This window comes from Leucopleurus acutus, assembly GCF_964270905.1.
Source record: "Leucopleurus acutus genome assembly, contig: HAP1_SCAFFOLD_285, whole genome shotgun sequence".
Lineage (NCBI taxonomy): Eukaryota > Metazoa > Chordata > Mammalia > Artiodactyla > Delphinidae > Leucopleurus > Leucopleurus acutus.
In genome coordinates this window covers 127,309-145,823 of record NW_028139056.1, presented here as the reverse complement: position 1 = coordinate 145,823, position 18,515 = coordinate 127,309, and positions in this window count along the sequence as shown.

Below are 18,515 nucleotides of genomic sequence, written 5' to 3'. Positions count from 1 at the left end.
TTCTTTCTAATTTTTTTGATAACCCAAAACAATCCAAAATAACACATTATTATCATAAAATCTAGAATTTCCCAGTGTGTTCTGTAGTGTATATAGTCCCAATGCGATTATATACACTATTGGTAAATTTGAACTTAAATGTATTCCTAAATACAAAATAAAAATCTAAAAAGGCATTTACTTATATGTTTCATTATGCAATAATGCCATTTTAAGAAAGAAATGGCTTCCCAGATGCAAGAATACCTGGAAGTTGCATAATCTGTTTTTATATTTAATAACAGAAAATAAGGTAATAAGTGATTTTTTTGTTGTTATACATTTTTATATTCTTATGTAAATTACATATTCATTGTTTCATCAATGTGATTGTTTTCTGGTTTATTTTACTCTAGTGTGAATTATAGTGCATTTACTCTTGATAGTTTTCTATTAGAAAATGATTCTTGATGAAATTCTCCCTGATCAATTAACTTTGGTAAACACTGCCACAGTCAAGAGATGTCGCCAAACCAAAATTTAAAGTAAATACTTTTATGGCTTACAATGTTCCATTTTGAGGCTCAGAAATATCTAGCAGTTTATGCAGTTGATGTTAATTTGTGTGGGTGCTAGGTTTTAGTTACACTAATCTGTGATTATTTCTGAGATGAAAATAAAATTATCTGCAGGTGGATTCCCTTCCTCAGTGCAGGAATAATTGTGAATTAGTGTTTATTCTAACTGAGATTACTGAGAGTAATTTAACATATTTACATCTACCTAAAGTTTGTTTCCAGGGAGAAAATTCGCTAAAAGTTTAACTGTTTTAAAAGTATAAATCCCAGCATATGAGTTTCAAAAATTATTTTTTTCCCGCTTTTCTGGAGCAGGGGTTGGCAAAATTGTGTAAAGGACCAGAGAGTAAATATTTTAGATTCGTCATAGGATGTCTGTTATTTCTACTCAGCTCAGTCATTGTAGCCAAAAAGAAGCTACAGTAAAATGTAAATAAAGGAGTATAACTGTGTTTCAATAAAACATTATTTATTGACAAGGAAATTTGAATGCTATATAATTTTCGAGGGTTGCAAATAATGTTTTTATGAATTATTTTCAGCCATTTAAATATATAAAAACCACTCTTAGCTTGCAGTTCCTACCAGCACAAGCTGGGTGTGGAATTTGGCCGATGGGATGTAGGATGCAATGGCCTGTTGTGTCGAATTACAGTGCAAACATCCCTCCTTGGAGACCAGCATTTCAAAACGAATTGATTGTACTAGCCCTCCGCCAGAAAATATGAAAACTACAATCAAAACAAAAATCAAGTTACCAAAATCTGCCCAAGATGGGAGGGGACTTATTCCTCCCCTAGGGTGCCCCCCCTGCTCATGTATGGTCCCCTCCTCTTGGCGTCCCCAGCCACCAGCAGTGAGTGAGACTGTCCTGACCCTGTGCTCTCTGTCTGGCCGCATGCATGGAACCAAAGAGTTCCGAGCAATAGTTATTTGCTGGGCACAGATCCTCATCCATCAATTCACCACTAACTTCTGTGGCTCCCAGAGGGACAGAAAGCCGCCTTTCCAGCCCCACCCCTGGCTTGGAGTCCAGCCGCTACGGGTCCACCTTCTCTGAGGGCTAATGGCCAGAGTCTGACAGCTGTTGTGGGTTCTGTGCACCCAAAAGTGGTTGCGGCAGTGACCTGCTTTTCAACCTCATGGCCAACACCAGCGGATGACTCTGACACTTCAAGTCACCAAATATCTTATTTTGGTAGGGGACAGAACATCTTCTACAAAACATTTATAAAGAACATTTCTGTTGCCCAGGATGGGAAATCTGGGCCCTTTCACACCAGAGAAAAAGATCAAAGAAGTAGCACGCGGGGTGCACTGTGTAGTTGACCCCCGCGCTGTTGTTCCAGTGCCGACCCTGCGCGCAACATGCAGCCAGGGAAGTGGCCCGGCGCTGCGTCCTTCGGCTCTTAAGCTACAGACCGGGAAGCACGTGGAGCCAGAAGTGGAAGCGGCCCGGTGTCCCGGGACCGGCCAGGAAAACCCGACGGCGCCTCTGGCTTCAGTGTCTCTACGGCTCCGCCTGCAGCTCGGCCGGCAGGTACGGGAAAGAGCGACCGCGGGTCGGGCGGAGCACACAACAGGGCTCCGGGCTGGGGCGGCGATTGCGGCTGGGTCCATCCCCGCACGAGCTCCCGCCCCCCTCGCCGACGTCGCAGGTGCTGGATGCGTGGCGGGAGACCTGGAGGCGGCGAGGAGAGGAGCGTGGCGGCCTGCAGGCCCAGGAGACTGTCCCGCTCCTCTGCGCTCAGAAGCGGCAGTCATGGGAGCACCACGGTCAGTAGAGCGGGTCCTCGGCCCGGCAGAGGGCTTCCCACTGTCCGGGCTCTGCCCCGCGGGGCCGGAACAGCACCCGCTTCCCTCCCTAGGCGTACATCCCAGCCCGCTGTCTCTGCCGTCGCCGAGGGAACTTGGGGTCGGAGGACAGAGAGAAGGGGCGTGATCCCAGCATATCCTCTGGCACCCGGAGGCTGCCTCGTCCTCCGCAGACAGGGGCTTGTCCCTGAGCTTGGCGGCGGGGCCCAGGGCCTCAGACGCGCCGGTGCCCTGGCCCTTCCCCAAGCAGAGGACCCGGTGCTCATTTTGAAATGTATAGTAATTCCAAATTACTCTGTTGTGTAACAAGAAGTAACATGGTGTTGTAGATCAGTTATATTTCAACAGCCAACCAACAAGCAAACAAACTCATCCAATAACAGTCCAATTTGTTGTCCACAGAGGCAGGGTGTGGGAAGTGGTGGGACTGGATGAAGGTGGCCCAAACTGCAAGCGTCCAACCAAAAGACAGATGAAGTGCCAGGGATGCAATATAGCACATGATAAAGATAATAAATACTTCTGTCTCCTACACATAAAACTGGTTATGAGAATAAATTATAAGGGTTCCCATCACAAGAAAAACACATTTTTCTATTTCGCTAATTTTGTATCTATATGAGATGATGAATGTTCACTAAATTTAGTGTGATAATCATTTCATAACATATGTAAGTCAAATCATTATACACTGTAAAGTTACTCTGTGCTCTATGTCAGTAATATCTCAGTAAAACTGGAAGAAGATAAATGAATAAATAAAATGGTGCCCCATTGAATCTCGATTAAAATGGATGCTAAATGGAATTTTAGTGGGCATGTGCAGCAGTTTTTGTATTCTAATAAAACACATTATTGATTTTCAAAAGTGTATTTTGTAATTGAACAGTTAATTTAAATACTTATTTCATAATATTTTGAACAATTATCTTGGCTGTTAGAAATGGAAATCTATCTTTAATCTTCCCAAATCTTGCAGAATAGCTTTTCAAAGGTTCAGAATTTTGTAAAATATTTTTTTAAAGCCCCGTCTTTTTGACAATTTTTGACCTTCCAAAGTTCTATCATGACACTGTTATAATCTCAATTTTATTTTTTAAAGTGGCAACTTTTCTTTGTAAATAGTAGCAAACATTTTGTAGTTACACAATTTGTAAACCTTATGTATGTTTGATTTTCAATATCAGATATTTTATATTGCAGTGTATTTGAATTGACTGCGTTAGAATGCAGAGTTCTACGAAGATAGGAACATTGTATTATTTACAATTTAGTCCTCATAACAAGCCAAGTTCTGAAATCCTGGAAGCTTTCAGTAAATATTTGTTAATAATTGAAAATTTGACAAGTTAATGACTAAGGTAACTTAGATGCTCTCTCTCCTGATGACACATTTATACCTTTGATTCCAGACTCACATTTTCTCTTTAGGATCAGATGGATGCTATATGCTCTCTCCCTTGCTTGCACGTTTGTGTGTGCATGTACACAGACAGGAGCACAGACACACAAATGTTGCAGGCAACATCCCATGCTTTATAGCCCCCTACCATACCATGTTTTCACCCATTAGACATCCGTGGACTTTAGGGTTATAATGAATGTTTTCAGACCAACAAAGTAAAAGCAATGTATCTGAAGAGGAGCCCGACCTTATCAGGAAGCCCTTACCCTCTCCAAATCTGAAAATTGAACTCTCCATGTCTGCAATGATTTATTTTATTTTATCTTACCTTATATTATTTATTGGGGGTATAGTTGCTTTACAACATTGTGTTTCTGGAATGGTCTCCCACCTTCTTGATTCTGACATATCTATCTGTTCTAGGTGGGGGAAAAAACATTTTGTATAAAAAATTCTGTTGCAGGAATAAACCCCTGCCTGACTGAATTCTTGGAATTTTCATGGCCGTGTCCACAAATTTTCTAGGACTAGGACACTTGTGAAAAATTAAATTTATTTGTAATTCAATTTTACGTCATGAGAGGCACATTAGTAGAAAAAATAAATGGAATAGAATAATTGAAGCACCAGATTTTACAGTGTTTTGAGACAGAGGCATTCTCACCTTGTGAGTTCATCGGTGTGAATAAAAGTTAAGGATCTGCTGAAGTGTGTCCCACATTTATCACATTAAGCGCTCTCTCCAGTGTGAGTTTCTGGTGTATTTAAATGTGAGGCTCCAGCTAAACTATCTTCCACATTTATAACATATATAGGGGTTCAATACAGGGTGAGTTTTCTCATGTCATCTAAGGTTACAGCTTTGTCTACAAGCCTTCGCACATTGATGAGACCTGCATGGTTTCACTCCAGTCTAAATTATCTTATGTTAGTTCAATGATGAATAAAGGCTGAAGGCTCTTCCAAATTGATTGCAAGCATAGGGTTTCTGTCCTGTGAGAGGTCACTCATGTGGCGTGATAGTTGAGTTCTATGTGAAATCTCCTCATATGTGTTACATTCAGTGGGCTCTTCTCCAGTGTGAAGTCTCTGCTATTGATAAGGAAAGGAAAGACTGTTAAAAGTTTGCTCACATAAAATTTATTTCTTTAGTTCTCTACATATTAATTCTAGGCTGCTCCCTCAGTGATGGTCTCCACTAACTACCCACCCCACCATGTTACTTATATTCACATAGAGTCTCACTTTGCTGAATTCATATAGATTTTTCTAACTTGTAGCCTCTCACTGCCATCGTTTTCTGATTAACTTTTCGGTCTTCTTTATTTTTCAAACACTATATACATGAACTACATTTAAGCAACTGCCCTTTTGAAACTCAAGGTACAGTTTGTTTTTGGGGAAAAATGGTTCCAAATGAAAACTATTCAAAAGCCGGGGCAGCGTTTAAGTCCCCTTTCAGTCAGATGGTTGTGCTGAATTCCTCTTACCATAAGATCATGTCTCTGATGTGGATAGTGGGGTTTATCCCCATAAACTTACTATTGACCTTCAGATAAATGGCTTCTTCCTGAAGCTATTGTCTGTGAACATTTTTAAAATGTTGATCTTTAACACAGAGAAAAGGTATGAAATGGAGCAATATATAAAAAATTGGAAACATAGGATATTGACAATTAGAATATATCTTGAAGGGTAAAACAAACGAAAAATAAAATGGGTGGGATGTTGGTGAGATAAAGATTAGGAAAAGCACCGAAAGGGAGGGACTGAAACAATGGGTGCTGCGTTGACGTTTAGCACCAGTAGCCACAGAGCCATCCTTTCCTCTAAGGCCAAGGAATATGCAGAAGGTTAGATTAATAAGATTGATACGTTCACAGAATTGTGACACTATCGGAGGGACTTCTCTACATTGACTTCAACAATATTGCAGAGACATTTCACTCAAAGAAACCTGCAATTGACATTACCCCAGTTCTGGATGAAGTTCACAGTCACATGTCTTGAAAGTCACTGATTCCTAAAAACATGCAGGACATTCTGGTTCAGGCTGCCCACTTTCCCCAAATGTCCAGAGGTGATGGTTGAGGGTGATAGTACTGAGAAAAGTCAGCTGTGTGTATCAAAAGCTCAAACCTGTTTGACGTCAAGTCCAATGTTCCTCTGGGCTGACTTGGTGTATGCCTTTCAGGTGCATCACAGAGATGGGCACACTCTGAATACAGAGTGACTTTCATGTAAAGGAGCATCACATGAGGGGTGGTGTGAAATAACCTGCACAGTCCACAACAGAATGTTAATTGTGAGCTGACTGGCAATTAGAAAACGTGTACTTGGGAATTCATAAGTATCAGTGCTCCCCACTACTTTCAGTTAAATCTACAGACTTAGCATAAGACAGGCAATATACATGTTCCACCACTTATCAGCAGTGACTACAGGCAAAGTATTCCCCAATACAAACTTCACTGTTCTCATGTGGGAAATACCTTAATAACCTCTCAAGAGAGTTGAGTGATTAAATGAGCTGACATGATATGTTTGAACATAACAAAACCCAATAAATAAAAGCTACAGGTGAATTAGTCACTAAAAAGTCAGAGAGCATAGATGCAATGTCCACCATTTTGTGTGAGTGAACAGACTGTATATACAACTTGGGGTCCGCAGTTGCTGCCTACCTATCCTCAACACAGAGCATGCATTCATCAACAGATATGAGGACAGACGGGCTCAACTTTACAAGCCAGCGGTCCCGGGGTTGTCAAACTCTAAGATGATCCCCAACTGACCTTTCCTGTGGGTTGAGGTCCCTCTTCCCCTCCTCGTTTCCTGGGACCTCACCGCTTTGACTATCATGGTCTCTCCTGTATCTTCCTCCTGTCTTCCCTGTTCAGAGACTAATCGGAGACTCTCGATGGTTCAGGCCTCTCCAGGGCTTCACATATCGCCACAGTTTTCTAAGTGTTCTTCTACCTACTATATCCTACTCAATGTACCAATTAAGGAAAAAATGCTTTCTGTAAAGTGCTTCCAGTTTCTGAACAAAGGTACCTAAACAGGGGGGAAATGGCTGGTTTGGAACAAGAATGAAAGGGCATATTTTGTTGTGGCTTTTTAGAATTTTCAAAATAGTCAATTGTATTCTCAGAAAATAGATTAAAAATTGGAAAAGCAAAGAAAGAAAAAGCAAAATTTGCTCCACTGTCCTCTCTGGGCCAGTCCTGCTGAAGGGCTTCTTCTCTTTCTCCTGCCCCCTCAGCCCTGCATAGCCATCTAGCCAGCATCTCTGACGCTGGACGTATTCATCTCACCTGTCCACACACCTCCTCCCCTTCCAGACCTTGAACTTCTGCTCTTGCTCATCCCTCCACTTGTGCCCATCACATGACAGAGCTCACTGCATTGCAGACTCGCTTATAGAGTGAGTCACACCCCCGTCAAACCCATGACTGAGTGGAGAGAAATACAACCTCTCATGTGCCCACTTTACCATCACAGCCTTCATGGAGTCTGGAGCACGTCGGTATAAATGTTGGAAAGGAGACGGTTGCTGTATTAGCCCTTGCCCTACTCCACGATACTCACAGAGATGCCAGACGACAGGACTAGTGCTCAGAGCCTTGACCCGCACCAGGATACACTTAGAGCACTCAGTCCAAGTGGTGACACCTTTCTATCCACTGGAAAGAGAGTTACCACTTCAGGAGAGAGAGCAAGTCCCCACTCACCTGGGGACACATTGCCAAGAACTCAGCTGCTAGTATTCTCTCTCAGAGACACTGTTTACTCTAAGCAGGAAAATCCAAGGAAAGAGAAGAAAGCCATGAGACTTGAACCCTATCTAGAGTTTTCACACCTAACAGTCATGAAGCCATAAGCCTTTACCTGGGAGTGAACAACCACCCCACCTGCAAATGTGAACTGGCCTATGAGAAAAGACGAGTAATCTTGTTTCCAACGGTCAAACTAAGAAGGCTTTGGCTACTGCTTCTCATAAGGGAAATATTAGTATCCCCAATTTATTTATTAGGAAATAAAAATCAAAGAGTTTTTAAAGGTAATTAACCCATGATATTCCAAGTTATTAGTCAGTTTCCTCCCTCGCCGCAAATGCTAGGAGAACCTCCAGTGCACTGACCCCACTCTCCTAACATGTGTGCCAACCGTCTTCATTTTTATTCCAAATTAATCAAATCAAGTAATTTCAACATATAGTTATGAAGACCAACAATTTCCATATTCCTCTTTCCATATTCCTTCCAAATTTATCACATTTGCTGGTCAAGATTCCAATCTTGGAGGGCTCCAAGTACCTGCTTCTTCCATGACTGAATCTAACTAGGATATTAAATCTGGTGGGGTTCGCAAATCTCCCAACATCTTTCAAATATCCCTGGACATTGTACTATATCTAGATGATTCAGTCTTATTCTATGCCTCACAAATATTTCAGACCTTCTCCATATCTTTTGATTTTTAATCATTCTTAGTACTTTTGCCACTTTCCACAAAAGGGACCACCTTCTACTAGACAGATTAATCAGATAATTTGAGGAAATTCTTCAGCTCACTGTCACAAAATCTACAAATATTCCTCACGGTTTATTCCCAAGCCCATAGTAAGAATTGAAGAATCATCTCTTCCTTGGCCAAGCCCAATTTCTCCAATTGTATTCTTTTCTCTCCTGCCTCCCTGGAAACTTCATGTAATTGATTATAATTTAATTATTATTTACCTTGGTATTAAAATACAAATGCTCTAAAACCCTAAAAATATCTTCCTTGAATGTTTGATATCATCAAACAACACCAGTCCTTATATAAAGCCACACAAAACCCACAGCCTGATGGACTGCTTTTAGGTTAAACATATCTATATAAAGACTAATCCTCCAGCTGCAATTCTCTTCCCAGAACTGGCCGCAATTCAAAAAACAGTGAGACCTCCGGCCAAGGCACCAAGACTGCTTTTGGAGGTTTTTAGAATATTAGCAAATTAAAGGAATCTCTTATACTTTCCTTACATGTATCTAAGTGGTTAACGTGTTGAGAAGGAAAAGTTTGTGTTAGGGAAGTTGTTCCTTGATTAGATTTATCCTGATTGGCATCCAGATTAAAGGAGTTCTTTCTTTATGATTATACAATATATGAGGTTATCAGATCTATTAACAGGAACCCACAGATAATTCTATGCCTGATTCTATAGAAAGAGACTAAAACTTTGAACTCAGGAGTGTGGTAGTTGCATACTTAAGTAAAGACACAAACACAGTTTTCCCACACATTTTGTTTCTGGTGATTACTAAATAAAATTTTCCCCAGGAGGAATCAAAGTCATTTATTATTCAAAGAATTATTAATTTAAAGATAGTTATTTAATTTGATTAAAGAACATTGGTCACAGGCCATCTGAGAGTAGATTAGGTTACTGTGTACATGGAATTTCTGTGCATTTACAATTCTTATGTAATAGTCAAGAGAAACTTGCTTTATGACTCTACGTTTACTTTTCTGCAATTTGTCCAGAGAGGAAAACAGGAAAAAAAGAAAAGAAAAAAAATGATGACTAGAGATATCGTGAAATATTACGGGTGTTGCCTGTAGGTTCTATTCAAGACAACAGAGAGAGGAGAGTTACTTAGCTAGTAATTTAAAGAAGGAATCTCTGAGGCACTGCCATTTAACCTGAAAGTGAAGTGGTATAAGTGTAGCTGGAACTATGTATGTGTATATCAGGGAGGAGATGAACAGAGACGAGAGCACTCATTGTAGAGATAAAATCGATGCTTGGTTCTGTTTGTGTGGTTCTGGGACGTTATGTCAATGACTGAGCCCCAAATAATTAGTGGAGCTGCTATCTGAAACTGCAGATGAGAGGAGTAGTAGTTTTTATTTGGGGAGGAAGTTCCTGGCTTCTGTCTGATATACATTTCATTGTAGGTGTTGCTTCCCATGCAGTTATGGATGACACCTCAGAAATGAAATCTAGCATTCGTTTTTACGCATTATTATCATAGTGGTAACAGGAGAAGACTGAATAATTATAACAGTTTTCGAAGATGGTGTATATAGTAAAAAGAGAGAAGAGGGCTACAATGGAGTCTTGAGATGTTGAAATAGTATTGTTTGAGGAGAACTGCGCACAGTACACTGGCAGGAACTGACTAGTTTAAAGGCAGTGGGGAGTTTGTGATGTCAGAGGACCTTGGAAATGTAAATTTCCTGACGGAGGTCATAGTCCAATTCTGCTTGGGTCCAAGTAAAATACGAGAAACATTCATTGGATTTAATCACGGAGAGATAACTATAATGTTATAAAGGTTTATGTATACGCAAGTCAACAGTAACAGGGAGATCACCCCTAGTAAATCAAACTGTGGGAGGGGCACCCAGAGACTGTCACTAATCCTGCACTACGCTTTCAGTTTACTTTGGAAGGAGGAAATTCATTGGGCAGGAACTAGAGATAAATTGGTTCAGAGATTTTGTTTCAAGAATGAAGAAACTGAAATAGATGAAAGGGAATGGACTGGGAAGCGATGGGTGTTAGCTGCTAGAAGAGCTTCAGTTTACAATTAATAATAAAATATCCTCCAGAGAGCAGGAGAGAAGGGGATACATTTGAGAAAAATGGGCTTATCCAGGAGTAGAAATGACTTTCAGTTTAAACAGGAGCGGCATCGCCAATGGGTGAAGATGCAGGAATAGGTGTTGACTTCATGACAGTGAGCTGACACATTTCTTCGAATATTCTACTTCATCTGCATGGTAGGAGGTGAGCACACTGTTGAAAGTGAGGGAAGGTGAGAATTTCAGGGATTCAAAAAAACAAGGGGAACATTCGAAGTGTGTGCAAAACGTGGGAGAATGGTTTATGATCACGTCCTGGTAGGATGCCAGATATTTATAAAACTCATTGGGAGATACGTATGATAGATGCAGCCATAGGAAGCGGAGTCTTTTTGTCATCTCTCTTTGGGGTCTTGATCATCAGCTGTGCTGAGAGGGCAGAGGGACCTGAGAATTGTTCCATAAAACTCAGGAGACATGGGAATGATTAGGAGGCTGGGTCAATGCACTGGAGGATACCTGTGTTGGGAGAAGTTAAGCACAGAAGTCATTGTGTGAACAGACTGGAGGGGAAGTGTTATGATAACAGGGAGGATTCCAACCACTGATTTGATAGGCGACATATCCAGGTGAAATTTGAATCTGGGATCCACACCTCAACACCAGCATATTTAGGAATTTGAGATTCAGAAACAGCCTGAGCTACGTTTGAATTCTAGCTCTGTCATTTTCTAGCTGCATGATCTTCTCACATAAGCAAAATTTCAGAACCTAGCTTATGTTACTTGTTAAAAGGTAACTAATCTATAAGTAACAGGGTTGTACTAAAGATAAATGAGCAAACGTAGGTAAATCTCAATCACAGGGTCTCAAAAGGAATGTTTTCTCTTTTCAGGATCTCAGGATCAAAGGGTTGTGATCCACCCCTCTTCCTGACGCATTATCAGTATTTGTCTATGCAGTAGTTAATGATTAACATTGACTTAGGTAGCACTTGACAGTTGACACATACTTTCCTATAGAAAAATTATGAAATGAAGAATGTTTCTCCCCATGACATTTAGTAGGACAGAACTCCACCTACTCTTTCGCTAATGTATCTGAAGGTGTCGACTAAATTTCACCCCAAATTAAACTTCACTCTATATTTGATGAGCGTGTCTGCCCTGTGTGGATTGTGGTACCCAACAGTGGGCTTATGATGTACGTACTCCTGCTGCTTTCCTGAGCAAGGGGTTTTTAGCCCTGATTTGTGTGACAAGACCTTCCAACAAGACATGAGTCCCTGGATTGTTTTCCCCATCATGAAGTAGATCCAAAGTGGCCTGGCCACATGGTCCAAGGCCATGGAGGGCAGCAATAGGGTTGAGGCCCTCATGTTGCTTGATTCCCACATGGGGAGGAACCAAGGTGACTGAGGGCAAGGGCATCCGGGGTGTGGGGAGAGGGCACAGCAGGGATGGTGGGGCCTCTGAAGCACTGGGGCGGGTGTTGGAGAAAAAATCCTGGTACGTTTGATCAAGAATTATTTCATGAAACATTTGAGAGTGGTGTTCTATGGAGTCAACATTCCCCAACTGATCATTTTGCGTGTTTCCTGCAGTTTGGTGTAACTCCTAGGAACTGAACATTAATGAAATAACTCTGAAAAAGTAGCTCTAATAAAAGTACAACACCCAAGGATTTTCAAGTTTTATGTGTAAATGAAAATATTACTGTCTTGATTATATGCAGTAGCCTACACTGCCTTATTGTTGACCCTGGAGAGAGGGGGGTTCACCATATCTACACATGCCTGGGGGTTAGGTGGTAGATCTCATTCCCAGGTGAGTGGCTGGGGATTCATGCCTGGAATGCCTAACAATGCTTTAAATGCCTGGATTCTCTTGGTTGCTTTCCCTTTCCTCATCTTTACCTGCTCAGTTTTTCATCTGACCCTGCATAAATATGCAGAGGAGGACAAGTGTTGGCTGAGTTCCTTACAATGAAACAACATGTGAGAAGAGACTTATTTTTATTCTTGAATTGGTCCCTCTTTTGCTAAATGGTCAGGTTTCTCCTTTTGGCCTGGATCTTCTAAGTACACCCATGAAATACTAATGCCAGTTATGTTCACCACCCTGTTAGGGAGACTGATGTGGAAATAATCTCCTTCCGTCATTCACACCCACTTGTTCCAGACTCCATTAATGCTGTGACTTCACAGAACACATGGGAGAGATTTTCACTAAAAACAATAAATACAGCCCTTAGCCTCAGTAAAGAAAAATTCCCTAATTACCTTGTGAATGACTACAACAGCCTTAGATGTGTGGTGAACACAGGTGATAGTAATGAGAGAAACAAGTTTGCAGACCTGGGGTGGGGGTGGGGGGTGGGGGGTGGAGCAGATGTGAAAGGTGCTGGGGTGGAGGTGGATGCTGGACAATAAAGAGTAATGAGGAATTATTTACTATTTCTAATTTTTTAAATATTAAGCTTTTTATAGACTATATTTGAACATTTTTAAGTCTACAAAAGAAGATAAATAAAATTTCCTTCCTTCACAATAACTCAATTATCCTATGTGTATTTTCTTTTTAAAGAGTTTCCTATTTATTTATTTATTATTTATTTTTGGCTGTGTTGGGTCTTTGTTGCTGAGCACGGGCTTTCTCTACTTGCTGCGAGTGGGGGCTACTCTTCGTTGAGGGGCACGGATTCCTCATTGCCGTGTCTTCTCTTATTGCTGAGCACGGGCTCCAGGCGCGCATGCTCAGTAGTTGTGGCTCACGGGCTTGGCCACTCCGCGATATGTGGGATCCTCCCAGACCAGAGATCAAACCCATGTTTCCTGCATTGGCAGGTGGACTCTCAACCACTGCGCCACCAGGGAAGTCCCTCCCTATGTGTTCTTCACCTTTGTTCAAACTTGAAAATTGAATGTAACATATGCAGATTATTATTTTCTTAATTGTAACTGTGTATTGAGGAGAAAGTATATGATAGACAGAACGAAATGTAGGGCACTGGACAGGAAATGACACATTAGGGAGCTCGAAGCCCTCACTCCCCGCCAGTAACATCAATACAGCAACCAGGATTTGTCAGCACAGGGGACCCAAGAAGTGGCAACAATGATCCCTTTTCTGCTCCCACCACTCTCTGACCTGGCAGGAGTACGGATTACCTGCCGGTATGTGTGTGTGCGTGTGTGTTTCTTTTTTCTTGGTGCCACAGCTGGACTTGCTGATTCAGCCTGCGTGTTTTTAGAAAGCAATGGCCATGTTGCGTTAACAATACAGTGGACCCTCCGTCGCTCTTGTGTCTTTGGGAGTTGAGTGCACACAAAATTTGTATGATGGATCCAGGCGCGAACTTCCAGTTGTCCTCTTGGCTCATACCTGCTATGTCAGGGGAATGTTCTTCCCTTGGGAAATCAGCTCAAAGCTTTTGGAGAGAAAGGGTACACAGGTGTAGGTTGGGGCCAGCAACCCTCGGCATGGACGACTGGGCAAACCAAGTGAATTGCTAAGGGTTCCTGATATGAGGAAACAGGCTAAGGACATAGGGAGGCCAGGCCTGCAGAGTGAAAGTTCTTCTTGCCTGTAGGTAGCTCTGGGTGTGGGTGGAGGAGAGACATTGAGGGGCTGAGATGTCAGCTGCCTGTCCCTGGACTGCAGAAGGAGGGGGCAGAAAAGCAGGAAGTGTGGCTCATGTTTGTTTCTGACACACTCATCGTTCTGGTTCTTGACTCCAGGCTGTAAGGAGGAATTTACTCTTGTTTTGCAAAGTTGCTTTACCTATTCCAATCCTCTACTTTTCCATTTACTCTTTTCAAAAGATATCTATAAACTCGCTATTTTCATTAAACAGCTTGTCATCAACATTTTTTCCAAGTCAATACCTATACATCTAGCTCATTTAAAAAAAAATCAATAAACCAAAGCACAAAGTGATATTACTGTATTGTCTGAATGTACTTGAAATTTACTTACCTGGTCCCTCTCAATGGCTGTTTTCTAAATGTTCTGTTCTTAAGTAATACTGATATCAATATTCTTAGTACACATGTATTTGCACAAATGTTCCCACCTACCCACTTCTTGTCATTTGACTTTGCTTGTGGAATATGTAAAGATCAATTAGGTGGTCAAGTTATCAGTCGTTTCCTTTATGGCTTCTGGGCCCTGGTTTTGATGTTTTAGTAACACCTCCACTCTGCAATTACAGTATAAAATGTCGTCCGTGTTTTCTATTGGTACGTTCATGGTTTCAGCTTACAGTTCACGCAGTCCATCCCCCTGCAGAATTTTCCTTGTTTACAGCGGCCGGCGGCCCAGGAATAGCGTGAAGAGCGCGTCTCCTTCGCGGCAGCCTCCCGGCACCATCCTCCCAGCTCCTCGTCTCCCGTCTGCTGCCGGGGTCGCGCCGTGTCGTGCCGAGCCGGGCGCTAGCTCCGAGGCGGACTCCCCGAGACGAGCTCGGGCGTTTGGGCGGCCGGCACTGCACCCTCGCCGTTCGGCGTTCGGGATCCGGCCCGGGGACGTTCGAGCCGGTGGTCGGGCGTCACCTGGCGGCCGCTTTTATATCGTCCCTTGTCTCCTGAGCTTCGGCGATCTTCGCGAGGGCTGACATTCGGACGCCGGGCGCGAGGCAGCGTTCCGGGAGCCCGGCTACGCCTGTGGCGACTGTCCCGGCTGTCCCGGGGCATGGGCTCCTCCTGCGTTCTCTGGAGATTGGGTGTGTAGGTTTCTGAGGGTGTGATCGTTGCCTCGCTCCTTAGGGCGGTGTGAGGGCTGCCTGGCTTGGTCGACCAGCAACCGCCCCTGCCCCTCCAGCCACGAGAACTAAGCGGACTCGACCCTACCTGGGCCGCCCGCCGCGTTGTTAAGGGAGAGGGTCTTGCGAGCCCTCCGGAGCGCCTGAGGCTTGATGGTCCGTCCTTCTGAGTCACTTTAGGAGCGTTCATTTTCTACCACTTCGGTCCACGAGCGTCCCACTCCGGTCGTGGGGAACGCACCGGGTACGGGCGTTGAGGACGCTGGAGGGCCCGATGTGCATTTTTGGCTGGCGCGCTTGGTTCCCGGTCTCCGGGGCATGGGCGCTTGCTGCTGTGGCGGGATTTGGACGGGCAGACACGTGTAGTGGGAGGACGGCGCTGCGCTCCCTAGAAGTCGTTGAGTGGTGTGTCTGGGCGGTTCGACCGGCACTCCCTTGTGTCCCTTGCGCGTGAAACGCCCACATTGAAGCACGTGGTCAAGAGGTGGTATCCATCGCCGGTGTCGGCCGTGTGGCCCGTTGGTCGTACTTCCGCTTTACAAGTGTCGCCTGAGAGTGGTTCATAGTCTCCTACGGACGTGGACGACGCCAAGTTTCCGCCGGCCTTCTCTCTTGATCCCGTTCGCCCTTATTCCCAAATATGTTTTTCTCCGCAGTGGGTAGGGCCCGAATGGCGTAACGGGGAGGCACTGGAAGTGCGACCCCGGTCTTCACGTCCTCCTTCCCACGGGATCGCCACGCCCCGTCCAATAGGACGCCCGGTGCTGCTTCTTGGCCGCCAAGGGAAAACGTTGCGTCCCGGTCCCATTGCCGTGGTGGAGCTCGTCCCCTGCTGCTACTTTCTCAGAAATCCGCGAGAAGCGGTCATGGGGCTCCGCAGACGGTATTCCCCTGCAGGCCGAGGTGCGTCTACGGGGGAGCGCCCGGCGTCCCCACTTCTGTTGGCCTCGTCAGCGAAGCGCTTGTGTGGACCAGGTTTTCTCATCACAGGTGAAAGCAAGGACAGTCGCGGGCGAGAGCGAAGGGCGCTCCAGGCGCAGCCACGGTTCCGCCTGCGGCTTGGTGGTTGGAGAAGCCTAACAAATGGGGAAATGGGAAGGTGCCTGGGGCGTCTGTTGATGGTCGTGAGGAGGCATGAGGCCATGCGCGGTCCTGGGTGTGCGCGGTTGTAAGAGGCTCCTCGTGAGAATCTCGTACAGGAATGGCCTCTAAACGCGCGTGTGGACGAGGAGACAACCCGTGGAGAGAAATGGTACCTGTGGTGGGCCAGAGGGTATGAGTTCGGACGGGTGGAGGCGCACCTTCTCTTCTGTGCCATGCAGATCTATCCCGGTGGTTTTTCCTCCATTTGGTTGTTACCTGGCGTCCGCTGCTGCAAGACTAGATGACCATACAGCGTTGTCGTGGCAAGAAACAATTTCAGTGACTTGAGAATTTGTTTTGAGATCCACTAGTGTAGACACTGGCGAAGTGAGAAATTCTGAGATCTATAGAACTGAAAATTACTATTGCCCTTACGCAACTGTATTGTAATTACCATTGTTTGTAATTAGTGATAAAACTGAGTCACACAGTAGCTGATTAATTGGAGATGATCAAAGAGGGGTTTTCAGTATTTCTAAGTCCTTCTAAATGGGCAGAGGGTAAGGTGGAGACAGCAGGTATGTGCCAGGTAAGGCTGTGACGTGTGTGAGAATAAAGAGAGGTGCTGAGCAGATTATGGATGGTTTCTGAATGGTACAAGAGGCTGGAAAGCATTCTTAAAGATATGTGGGGGGACAGATCTGATAAGTTGCAGTTTACAGAAAGAGAAAGGCTCATTACTAGTCTCCACAGAAGGATTCAGTAACAGAGTATCTTATCAAATGCTCTCAGTTAAAAACACTCCAGGTAATAAATCCTTTAGAAACATACCCTACACATTGGCTAGCAGAAGAATTATGCATTGCTGCATTGTTTGTAATATAAACAGATTATTGAATATCAGCGTTCATCCCAACGTGGATTGGCAAAGTGCATTATAGTACATCATCCATTCAGTGCATTGTCGTGCAGGAAATGATGTCTTGATAGAGGATAATTTGCAAGATACTGTCAAATGAATAAAAGCAAGTGATAACAACACAGTGCTAGTGTTCTACTATTTGTGTTTCTAATTAGGGTGCCAAGGAGAAATGTATATTCATATTTGCTTGTATGCACATAAAGACACTCTGGAAGTTTGCTGTGGGAAACCAGATACATGGCTACCTGTGGAGGGCAGGGGCTCCTGGGCAAAGAGGGGGAGGCGGTGTGGGGCACAATGTAATGCAATTTTCAGGACCTTCAACCATGTACATGTATTACAACCTCTCTAGAAATCCAAGAAATTGAATGTTTTAAATCTCCAAGGATTAAAATGCATTTACTATTTCTACCAACTGACTACATGTCAAGTTTGTTTTACCATGGAGCTATGCCTTCTCTAAAATGTCTACTCAAGCCTTCCATGGTGATTTTGACTATTTTCCCTTACTTTGGTAGCAAAGAAAACCAGGGGAAGCAACGGCTGTGTAGTTCATCAGCCCCTGCAGTGGCTCCCCTGCGTTTTTCTTTCAAATAGTTTATACACTGTGTTTTTGGGTGCTATTTTCACGTTTTATTTGCAAGAAAGAGGGTAGAGGAGAAATAAAGCTGTATTAGGGTATTGCTAGGGTTGCCAGAACAAAATAGTGCAGACTGGGAGGCTTAATTTTCTCACAGCTCTGGAGGCTTTGAGTTCAAGATCAAGGTGTCTACAGGTTCAGTTTCTTCTGAGGCCTCTCTCCCTTGCTCGCAGGTGGCTGCATTCTTGCTGCATCCTCGGACTTAATTCTATGAGCTGAGTGTGCATGGCTGTGTCCTAATCTTCTCATAGGGGCACAGCTCTGGGTTAGGGCTCACCCTTGTGACCCATTTTAACTTCATCTCTCCTAAGGCCCTATTCCCAAATACAATCACATTCTGAGGTACAAGGATCTGAACTTCAATATGTGAACTTACAGGGTTTTAGTTCAGACCTTAAGGGAAGCCGCTCCCCGTTGGTTGAAGCAGAAATCTCAGAGGAGAGAGGAATCTTCCCACATGGCCTAGAACTTATTGACACAGCCAAGTCATGACCCATAAGCCTGATTCCGTGGTTTTGCCTGTCTCTGTGACAGAGAGTTTAGGTCAGGGACTGAATAAGGAATTATGTCCTCAGTACATTGTCACTAAATATTTCTGCCTTTTGGAGGCCATGTGTTCACAAAAGTTCAAGAAGTTATGTTTTGCTCGGCAAGTTCTCGGCCTTGGAAGTACACAACGCACTGAGGAATCAGCCTAAGTGTCTCCCATATCCTGAGCAGGCCACGGACACAGGAGCAGGAGACAGCCATTAGAGG